At 35.4% G+C, this 12,113-nt stretch overlaps 1 protein-coding gene across 8 annotated transcripts in view; it reads left to right on the top strand.

Annotated features, from left to right (window-relative positions):
- The first annotated feature begins 6 nt into the window (after positions 1-6).
- The window catches only part of ERBIN (erbb2 interacting protein), a 121,368-nt gene continuing 109,261 nt past the window's right edge, over positions 7-12,113 (top strand). For all 8 annotated transcript variants that reach the window (XM_029942345.1, XM_029942344.1, XM_029942346.1 and 5 more), the window contains exon 1: positions 7-508. The gene's annotated coding sequence lies outside the window, so the exon portion shown is untranslated. The remainder of the gene's footprint in view (positions 509-12,113) is intronic.

The following is a 12,113-nucleotide window of genomic DNA, read 5'->3' on the forward strand; positions in this document are numbered from 1 at the left end:
GCGGCCTAGCGCAGCCGAGGCTCGTCCAGCGCCCCGGCGGCATCTTGGCCCCAGCCGGCCGGGTTCCGCCGCCGTCGGGTGTGCGGGGCGCGCCGGACGCCCGGAGCCGGAGGCTCTGGGCTGAGGCCCCGTGGCCTCCCCCCTCCCCAGCGCGCGCGGAGCTGGTTTTCCGGGTTCCCCGGGACCGAGCTGGATCCTGCTTCTGCGCCAAGGCAGGAAGTGAGTTTCGCACGGTAATTCCGGGCGGTGTCACGAGTGAAAAGTTTTTTTTTCGGCGGAGATCCTAGTTGGGGCTGGGAAACTCCTGCATAACTCGAGACCAGGAAACCAGCGCGTTTCCCAACCCCCTCCAAAGCCACCTACTCGTCCTACTGCGGGAGGCCACTCTCCACATCCGCTCTCACCCGAGAGAGAAATTCGGCTGGATCCAAAGTGACGAATGCAGGGAAGGAAATCATGTCAGGCGAAGCCTTGAAAAAGCTGCCCTGAGACACTGCCCGACCGAAAGGTAATTTTCATGAAAAGTGTCTAGAAGTTACAAAGCTCTTGGGCCGGGAAAGAGAGGATACTTTTAGTGTTTCTCACTTCTTCCCAAATTGCCCTAGATTAATCCTTTGTAGTGTGGGACTGGATAGTATTTCAGGTGCCAAAGAGTGGAACTGATTCTTCCTCCTTTCTACCATCTGGACTCTGGTTACTTTAGAAGAGATTGTAAGAATGCGGTGAGACGAAAAGTTTTGAGCAATCGGAAGGCAGAGTGCCTTTGTTCAGCACTAGGTCCAGAAGTTTTAGTTTCCTAGAACCTATACAATGTATATTTTTTATGTATTGAGTTCCTGAACCTGGCAACTTGTGTTTTGGAAAAAAGTTAGGTCTCTGCAGCGACGGATTTACTGTTGATGAGATGGCTGCCACATTTGTTTATACTGTTATCGATTATTTGACCTTTGCGTTAATTATATATAGTTTCAGGGTTGTAGTTTTTTTTTTCCAGTCCAGCCCTTAGAAATGTACTCGGTTGGATTGTATAAACAAATATACTTTGATATTCTTAGTGTTTTTGTTTTTTTAGGTGGGTAATGTATTTCTTCAGTAACTGTTTCCTTTCAGACATTTACCATCTTCTAATATTTGTTCGGTTAATTAATCGAAAGCAAGTGTCTGCCTAATTTTTCTTGTAACTGACCTAAGAAGGAGTAGGAGAGACTAAGTATTATGGATAGAGTTGTAATTAAAGAACAAAGTAGTTTGATCTGTTAGGGTTTCTCTGCAGTTCAGACCAGAATTTATAGAAAGGGAAGTAAAATGCTTAAAACGATTTTCAGGGGAGTCATATTAGTTGTAATAAACCTGTGTCCTTTTTGAATAGTACAGTATTTACATTTTTGTAGTGGCCCAAATGTTTTGACCGGTTCTGCCTTAAAGTGATAGGTACCTTCTCCGAGGGCAGGATTGGTGAAGCAGGGAGACATTCCGCCAGTCAGGCATAAACACCTCTGAGCCAATCGGTAGTCTTCATAGATAAAACGAGTTTGTCCGCCACGAACACAAACGGCTTCTTTATTGGTGGTGTTAGGCTTGATTTTTTTTTTCTCAGTACTTTTGTGGTAAAGGAGGTGTAATATTGTGCTTTTGAATAAATATTAAATACGTATGACATCCCGTTGGTAATTTATGTCAACTATAAATTAATATTTTGTTTGCTTATGCTACCCCATGAAAAATAGTTGGCATTCTTTAGGTAAGAGAAAAGATAGCTTTTGAACAGCAGGATCGAATTATTTCACAACTTGTTTGTTACTATGTTAAGAACATTTCAAAATGGGAGCCTTTTGACTATTACTATATATTGTGATTTTGTTCCCCCAGAGTGTAGACTCTGGAGATCCTTTATAAGAATTTGTTTGTTTTATTTATTTGTATTGGTATGGTTGTGAACCATCAACTCATCCGTGTTAGGTCCAAGTAGCTTTATCAAAGAACTTAAAGTGCATAGCTGATCTACTTTATAATTTTGGAACATAATATTAGGCAAGAAAAGAGGTTATTCTTGGGCATCTCAAAGAGCAGAAGAAAATAAGTGGCATTGAACTTCATTTTCCTTATATGGCTTATACTTGGCCTCAGAGCAACAGAGCCTTAATAGAGCAAGTCTTTTATAGAGAATTATCACTTTGTGAAGATGTTTCTCTGCATTAGTAAATTTTACAAGTGAAAAGTATCGTAGCACTTGAAAGGACTACTTAAAACCCTGTTTTTAGATCAAGTTAGTTCTTGGTTTCTTTTGAGGGATCAGAAGTTTGTTTAGATGCAGACAGCACACTTAAAAAACGTGAAATGTTCACCTTTGTAGAACCTTTGATTCCTTTTGTCCCGTCAAGGCAAAATTAACTTGGTGGTTTACTGAGATTTTGTCAGTCTAGTACCAAATTAATTTAATGAATTTTAAGCTTTATACTATTGTCAAACTATACATATTTTCAAATCCTTCTTTAAAATGGGTTTGCGGTTTGAAAAGAGGTTAAAGAAAGATGAGAATCAGTTAAAATATTTTTAAGTGGCTTTTAATTTTGGATATTTCTCATAGTGTTCTGTGGTTTTTCTTAGATTAAATTGGCAAATCTAGGGTACTTCCAAAGGTTTTGTTTACATTGCCCAAAATACATATTTAATGGCACTCTTTAGGAAGGTCCTTAGGAGTTTTCAATAGTGATAAACTTCATCCTTAAACTAATTAATTCAAATATTATGAAGTCTGTCTGCCGTTGGAGATGAAACCATTGCAAACTTGTATGACAAGCTTACAGTGGTTCAAATATGGAAACCAAATTTTTATTGCATGTTGTTTCTTAGAGAAATTTTACATATGTCATTAATTTCTAAATTTACTTCTTTTAATTCAACAGTGATATTGAACTCTTTATAGTAAAAGATAACTTACTTTAAGAAATACTTAAAAATTTTAGAAAATTAGGTGCATATTTCATTATTTATTTTAAATGTTTGTAGGTTAACATAGTTGAGAGTTTAAGCTGTTTTGGCTTAGAAACAGATTATGGCACTGTTTATAAAGTATTTGGCTTTATGCAGAATTTTAGTGATGTTGGATAGGAAAGTAATTTTCTTTTTTGTGAGTGAAATGTAGCTAGATTCTTTTTAAATAGATTTTATTGATTGCAGTTTTCATTTTTACTCTTTCCATTGCTCATCTATTTCCCTGTTAGGTGCTTCCCCCCTGTGTTGTAAATCTAAAGGTCTTTCTCTTTTCCTTTCCTGACAACATAAATTGTACTTGTGCTTTGCTGTTCAAAATAGATGATTCAGTTTTTGCATGCACACTGTTTGCTCTTGTCATAAAATGATACATGAATTATGCTCTATAACACATGCTTCTGAATTTTGTAAGGAAATAAGCTCATCACTTCTGACCCCAACTTTTGTTTGATTGACTCCACATTTTTTGTTTCTTTCTTGATGGCTTTCATCACTAACTCTTGACCCATGTTTTACTCATTATTCAGATTTACCTTTAGCTTTCTTCTTAGTCTTATATTTCCTAATTGTAAAAAAGGAATCTAGCTATTATTGGGCTTTCTCTTCTAATTTCTTTAGCTTCCTATTTTTATAGTTCAGTTCATTTACTTCTGCTATTTCTTCCATGTTCAGCTGTTGTTTCTTGTTGATATGTTGTCCTTCCTCTCTTTTTTAAACTCCATGCTCATCACCTAAAAAACTGTTGATAACATAGTAGAAACAATTTATTTGGGGGGGCGCCTGGGTGGATCATTTGCTTAAGCATCCAACTCTTGGTTTCTGCTCAGGTGATGATCTCAGGGTTCTTGAGTTCAGTCTCAGCTTTGGGCTCTGTGCTGACAGATTCTCTCCTTCTCTCTGCCCCTACCCTGCTCGTGTGCTCTTGCTCTCTCTCAAAATATATTTAAAAACTTAAAAAAAGAAAAGAGAAAAGGTTTATATGCCCCATTTAATAATATCTCTTTTGCATTCCCAGTTTACATGCCAGTGTTTTACCTTATACTCGTTAATGTCTTTCCTTTTTATTTATGTTTCCTGAACATTTTTTTAAATACCCCTGGAATTACCTGTTCAGATAACACCAGCTTGTTACATAGTACTGTATTAAGACTCTGTACGACCCCTGTACCTTCTTGTTTGATTATGCTTTTGGCTTCTTAAAATATACAAGCTTATAAAGCTGTATTTTTCTTCTCCATTTTGTCCCTTTCCTTTCTGTTCTACCTCTCAAGTTAGATGTCTTTTCTGTTTCCTAAAATTTTGAAATTCCCTTCCTTTGTCTGTTTTTATGAAATAAGTACAGTGGAATTCTATCACTCAGTGAACTCTTGTGACTTCACATTTTATTCCAGGTACCACTGGGTGAAGGCTTGCAGGGTTTATAAATTAGAGTATGTAAGACAATAGAAAAGATCATCTGAACATTAAGTTAGTTAAAGGAGATTTCTGGAGATTATGATTTTAGGTATATAAAATGTAGTAGGAAAAAGTAGAAAATAATAAAGATGAGTTATCAGAGGTACAATAGCATTTGGGTATATCAGTTTAGGGACACATCTTTATTCAGAGCCCATTTACTTTGGTACATACTGAATGATTGGCTGGCTTTTTGCTGTACTAGAAGGAGCGAGAAAGGCAGCATGCTGAAGTCTGACGTTTGGTGTTACCGGGAGGGAGTATGAAAATGGAGAGAAGACTGAGTAACTTAGGAACTAGAGGAGTCTTCAGACAACTTGCTTTGGGACAGTGTGCCTCCTTACACATTGCATTTGTCTTTTGGTGAATTCATTCTGTTATAGCATAGTATAATTACAAGTAATAGTAGTAGACCTAAAGCAACTGTTCCAAACTTTTTGATCTTAGGAACACATTACTGAGAACTCCACTGAGCTTTGGTTTTTTGTGGTTTGTATTTATTTTATTTTCCATGTTAGAAAATTTTAACTATCAATTTTGTTTAAAAAATCATAAACAATTACTTGTTAAAATGGTATCAATTTAATAAAACAAACAAAAAACCCCCTCTATTTTCCAAAACAAATCTTAAACAAAAAGAGTGACATTGTTAAATATTTTTACAAGTCTCTTAATGTCTGGTTAAATAGAAAACAGCTTGATTCCCATATCTACTTGTATATTCAGTATTATAGTATGTTGTTGCATTTGAAGTGTATGAAGAAAATCCAGCATTTCGGAAAAGGAAGGAGTATTTTCATAGCCTTTTTAGATAATAGTGGATATTCCTTGATACCACACCAAGATTTCTTAAAGGATAGCTGCAATATCCATTCCAACAGTGTATCAGTGAATTTTCCATATCTCATTATCTGAAAATCCATTGGTTTATCTTGTACTTTGAGTGAATCTTTTACTTGTTCATGATTTTGTGACATTGTTATTTGAGAAATACTAGTTCATTGAGTTACATGTTTTCCAAATGTTGATACATTTCACTAGGTAGTAACAAAAGAAAAAAAATTGTAACTATCCCCACTAATTCCATCAAAAAAGTCTTCAGTATTGTGAAGCTATCAAGTTCAGGGTGATAGATAAACGCTTTCCACATTTCTAAATTTTCACTTGGAAGTTTGAATATTTATCATTGGTAACAAATACTGTTCATGGGTTTCCCTTGAAGTTGCAGGATTGGTTTATTTTTGAAAAAAATGTCTGCCAAATTCCTAAGCCTACAAGCATAGTTTGTTATTTTTTCTTTTAGGTCAAAATGGTGTTTCATGAGAAAAAGGTTAACTTATCTCATAATTTGAAGTAATTGTATAAGTGCTTTTCCTCGACATTTTGCTATTCCTTCACATAAAATGTGACAGACATGTGTTAAGTAGTTGAGATTTAATAAAATTGTTATCTTTAATGTTTATTTTTTGGGAGAGATGAAGAGAGTGGGAGTGGGTTGGGGGTAGAGAGAGAGGGAGACAGAATCTGAAGCAGGCTCCAGCACAGAGCTTGATGCTGGGCTCAGACTCATTAACCATGATACCATGACCTGAGCCAAAGTTGGACACTTAACCGACTAAACCACCCAGACTCCCCAAAATTATTTTTCTTGAAGTTTATTTACTTATTTTGAGAGAGAGAAAAGGAGAGGGCCAGAGAGAGAGAATCTCAAGTAGGCTCCACACTGTCAGTGTGGAGCTCAGGGCAAGGCTCCAACTCATGAACAGTGTGATCATGACCCAAGCAGATGTCAAGAGTTGGTCGCTTAAATGACTGAGCCACCCGGGTGCCCCATGATATTACTTTTTATTGCTTTCTTAAAGATATTAAGTGGAAGTGTCACTTAAAAAGAAATCTGGAAATTGGCTATAGAGAATGAACTGAGAATCACTGGAGGGGAGGTGTGCAGGGGAATGGGTTAAATCAGTGATGGGTATTAAGGAGAGCACATGGGGTGAGCCCTGGGTGTTGTGAGTGATGAATCACTAAATTCTACACCTGAAACTAATATTGTTAACTTGTTGGAATTTACATAAAAACTTGGGGGGCGGAGGAAGAGGTCTGGGAATATGAAGTGTTGCTTGTATGGCTTGATGCTGGTGCCTTTGTACTAAGGTGCTAGCAGTTTTTCCCACCATATTTTGGCACCATTGCTGTTAATATAATGTGAAAAGGCAAATGATGTTTCAGTATTATTATGAAAATCGTTTTGATCTTGAGGATGCTTTGAAAGCATCTCAGGACTTCCTAGGCCCATGGAGTGCACTTTGCACTTTGAAAACTTAGGTGTATGTTGGGATTTATGGTGCTTTCATAACTTCTTTTGCGTGCGTGCGTGCGTGTGTGTGTGTGTGTGTGTGTGTGTGTGTGTATGTGTCTGCCTGTCTGCTGGTATTCTGAAAGAATCCTGAGGCTTGATGTTTTAGCTCATCAGTTTGGTCTTTCTTTTCAATTACTTTATGTGGTGGGGAGGATAGAGTTTCTGGGAACTCTTGCATTTTCATAGGAGTTGGTTTTTCTTTTTAGTTTTGTTTTTGGTTTACTTGTAACCTATTGAATCTCTGAGATAAAACTTTTTACATTGTCTTCCCTCCTCCCCCTCCCTTAACAGTATAGGAGATTTGATCTTATTGTCCTTAGGTATATCTATTGTGCTTCTGGTTTTTCTTCAAATGTCATATTTCTCATTGTGGTTAAAGATTTCTATTATGGTCCGGATTGCATGGTATTGGTCATTTCATGGTCTTCTCCCAGCCCATATAAGTCCCTGTTATTCTGGCTTTGGTATATTTATTTAGGTAATGGCTTTCTCCTTTAGGGCATGTGGGTAGCTTGTCCTCTTACACGTGTTTCCTGTCCCTCGGGGATAATATTCCACTGTTTTCACAATTATCCTGCCCAAGTGTCAGATCTCCCACAGTAAGGAGAGCTTGCTGGAGGCCTTAACCGTGCAGCTGTTCTTCTCTGGTTTTATTACCTGGCTCACTGCCCAGGACACACTTCTCCCAATCCTTCTTGCTAAAGAAACTTTTCTCTTTTTGGCGATCCCTTTTTATGCTTCTTTTGTATATGTGGTTCCTCAGATGTGTTGTGTTCTGTTGTCATCCCCCCCTCCACCATTCATTTTGGTTTCTCTACAAGTTCCATTCTATGTTATTATCTGTAGGTATACCCTTCCCTATTACTGCTATAGATTTTTTGTCATTTTTCTTTCATATTAAAAGTTTGGAATAATGACAAATATATAGAAAAGTTGGAAACATAGTACAAAGAACTTTTTTGTCCCTGCACTCTATGGCAGTAAGTTGCCCAGCCACTAGTACCCAAATACTTTAATGTTATTTTTTTTACAAATATGGACATTATGCTATGTAATGACATTAAGACTATCAAAGAATATATTACACCTAAATCTCACTAGTGTCCCTGTGTCTTTTAGAGCAAAAAGATCCACTTTAGAATCTTGGATTACATTTAGTTGTCATGTCTTTTAGTTTCTAATCCAAACAGTTTCTGTGTTTACTCTCAAGGATTTGTCACTTTGAAGATTATAGATCTAGTTATTTTGTAGAGTATCCCTTAATTATATTTCCATGATACCATTATGATTAGATTTTTGACCAGATTTTCATTAGATTTTTGAATAGATTTAAGTTTTTATGGTTAGATATTTGGTTAGTGATGCTGCATTCTTCTCATTACCTCTTATCAGGTGGTGAGCGATTTCAGTTTTCCACTATTGATGATAATCATTGATTATGTGGTTTTGATTGTAATTACCAGATACCTCCTATGTCAAGGTATTCTTTCTCTCATTTGTAATTGATAAATATGTTGGGGGTAGGTACTTTGTAACTATGTAAACATTTTTTTCCTTATCTTATTTTTAACTTATTTATTTACATCTACATGAAATCATGGTTAGCTGTTACATTCTTTGGGTTATAATCCATTATCATTTTTTTTTGATGCTCAAATTGTTCTTGATTTGGCTAGTGAGGACCCTTTCCAGCTGGCTTATTAGTTTATTTTTTTGATATACCTCTTCTTCCTTGAGCTCTTCCTTTATTTAGCACAATATGGTGTTCCAGAGTTACTGTTAAATTTGTTTCAGGTATTTTTAGCAGAAAATGGTACTTAGAAGCCAAGATCTGAGTAGTTCTCGTCTTCATTGCTCTTGGGGTGTTGTTGCTCTCAGGCCTTCTTAGTATATAAAGCTAGGAATATTTTTTTTATTTTTATTGTTTGTTTATTTTGAGACAGAGAGAGAGAGAGAATCCCAAGCAGGCTCTGCACTGTCAATGCGAAGCCTGATGCAGGCCTTGAACCCACGAACCATCATATGACCTGACTTGAAACCAAGAGTTGGAGGCCCAGCCAACTGAGCCATGCACGTGCTCCAGCTAGGGGATATTTTTATATGTACACACATACACATTCACATTTAGAATATATTTCTTTTTTTTTTTTTAAGTTTTATTTATTTATTTTGAGAGAGAAGGTGTGAGGGAGGAGCAGAGAGAGGGAGAGAAAGAATCCCAAGCAGGCTCCACATTCAGCACTAAGCCTGATTTGAGGCTCAAACGGTGAGATCATGACCTAAGCTGAAATCAAGCGTTGCATGCCTAACTGACTGAGCCACCCAGGCACCCCCGAGTATATTTCAATAAATGTAGAATGATTTCTTAATAATACATCCAGTTCTAATTCAACACCATGGGGTTCATTTCTTGTGTTTTTCCTTTCCATAGTTATAATTTATCTCGAACACTGAGAACTAGTTTTGTTTCTATACTTTTTTTGGTGAGGGAGATGAAGTAAACATTTGTTAAGACAGACATTTTCAGATAGAAGCCAAGTCCCTATAGTCAAATCAATTTTCAAAGTATTTCTAAAGAGATAACATTCTAAAGTATAATATTTGGTACATTTATGTTCCTTAGTAATCCTAGGTTACTTTGAAAGATGGATGGAAATTACATTTATTGTGTACACTGGTATGTCCTTGTGGAGGTAATGTTGCAGCTCAGTTTTAGTATGAGTGCAGTGATTTTGATGTAACTGTATTTTTCCACATTGAGGTTATATTGTTTGCATGATTCAAAAGTTAGGCACACATATGTACCTGTTGATGATGTCCTTGGAATATCAAACCTTAGACTAAATCTAGAGTCTGGAGGAATAGGTAGGGATCAGATTATATCATTTGTATTAAGACCAGTGTAAGAAACCTGTAATCTCCTTGCCAGGGCTATCACTTAGCCTAGAGTAAGTTGATTTGACTTCCCCCATCCCTGGAGATTTTGAAGTGATTTAAGAAGTATACTAGGATATCTTTTTGAGACTGCAATTTAGATTACCCTTAGTCTTCTAGGAAAAGATAAGGATCCTGGCATTAGCACATGAATTCTTTGAGTGTCCTGTTAATCTCTGGGGACTTTAAAAGATTTTGTTAATTATCCTGGGGCTAACTCCAGAATAACAGAGGCTGTGTATTTGTGTATTTGATTTGTCAGAGATACTTGATATCAACATAGTGTCTTGTCTTCTCTTTTGAAAACTATCCCCAAGCCAGAAACCCTGAGAATCTTCTTCCTCACTTTAGTTATGTAAGTCAGTTCTTTCTATCAGGTTCTTTCTTTTAGGTATCTACAGAGTGAGATATTTTAAGAGAGGCTAGGAAGGCTTGATAAGGTACAAAGCAGTGAGGGGGTTTGGGTAGGCAAAGGGCTAAAAAATTATGGTGATTTTTCTGATAATAAAAATTCATATACAAAAACATATATGAAAATTTTTCATAATCCCATCTCCAAGAGATACTCTTATCAGTGTGTTGTGTATTCTTCTGAACACTGCTTCTTTATGTATTCCATTGAGGCTGTGAGCATATATACACATGTGTAAGTATTTTAAAATATACATGGGAAAATATATTTCATTTGTATATATGGAGATAAACCAGGCATATATATCTGTTAATTAGCATTAGGATTATTTCTGGGTTGTTACACATGACAGTACTGTACAGAATATATGTTTATGCTACTCTCTGCACATAAACGTTTGCACTTTTATATGATTTTTTTCTGTTGGATAAATACCCAAACTGCATTATATATGTATTATTATGTGTATAATTCAAATTGATTGATAGAAGCAGATTCCCTCTGAAGAGTTAGTATCAATTTATATTTCCACCAATAGTATGCAAGAGTACCTTTCTGAGTCCATTCTTGAACAAATTAGATATTAATTGTCTTAAAATTCTTGTGCAAATTTGAAACCAGTAATAAGAACATAGGCTTTGAAGTCAGATTGCCTAGATTTAAATCTACTACTTATTGTGATGTTGGCAAGTTCAGTATAAGAATTGTTTCAGGAATATTACATTTTTTGTGCCTTTTATGTTCCACGTAGATTTAATTGGTTTGTTGATTATGGTGTTTGCCATATACAAGTTTAAATTTCAGTGTAATCAACTTAGTCAATATTTATTTTTTGGGTTTAATGATATTTTTGAAAAGGATTTGTGCCAAGATTATAAATATAATAACCTAAATTTTTGGCTTAAGGAGTAAAATAATGATCTGGATTTATTCTTAAAATATTTCTATCTAGTTATATCACCATTTTTTGGATAAATCATCTTTTTAACTGTAAAATTGTCTTTACCAATAGTAGATTCCCAAATATGCCTAATTAATTTATGTCAAGATTTTCTTTTTGTTGTGTTTTTTGTTATAATAAGGTACTATCTTGATATTTTGTCTTCAGTATAGTATGCTTGATATCTGAAAGTATTGGTTATCGCTGTACTTTAAAATGAATTTTGCACGTGGACTTGTATCATTCTTACTAAATTCTAAATACTTGTTGGTGTGTTGATTGAGAATACTTTAAATTTATGGATTAATTTAGGAAGTACAGTAAAACCTTGGTTTGTGATCATAATTCCTTCTGGAAACATGCTTGTAATCCATAGCACTCATATATCAAAGTGAATGTCAAGAACCATTGGCTACGTTGTGATCAAGTGACATTACTTGTCTTTACAACATCTGTGGAACACTCAGCAAGTTACTAGCAATCCAATGTTTTACTGTAATTGATACCTCTAGAGTAGCCGATCTCTTTATAGGAAGGTGTAAGTTATGACATTCTTCTTGTCATATCCATATTTTTTATTAATAATGTGTATTTCTTGTAATTATTAAGGAAGGTTTATATTTTTGCTGTGTTTATTTCCACAAACTTAAGGAAGGATGAGAGCTCTTGCTGTTTTGAATGGAGCTGTCTTATCAATTGTATTCTTATTTGGATATTTAAATAGAGGAAAGAGATTGATTTTTTTTTTCATATGTTATTACCTACTGTATTGTCCTGAAGACTTTACAAGAAATTGCTAATAGATTTTTCATAATGTACTTGGATCTTCTAGGTATATTATTATAGGTGTACTAGTAATAGCACTTTTTATTTTTAATTGATTTATAAATATATTACTTAAGTTGTATATTCTAATATTTGTTATTTAATGTGTATACTAACAGGTAATAACCATCTATTTAACTACAAAATTCCTTTAAAGAAGTTTTTATTTAGATTCTAGTTAACATACACTGTAC

Source organism: Suricata suricatta, chromosome 6 (genome assembly GCF_006229205.1).
Source record: "Suricata suricatta isolate VVHF042 chromosome 6, meerkat_22Aug2017_6uvM2_HiC, whole genome shotgun sequence".
Lineage (NCBI taxonomy): Eukaryota > Metazoa > Chordata > Mammalia > Carnivora > Herpestidae > Suricata > Suricata suricatta.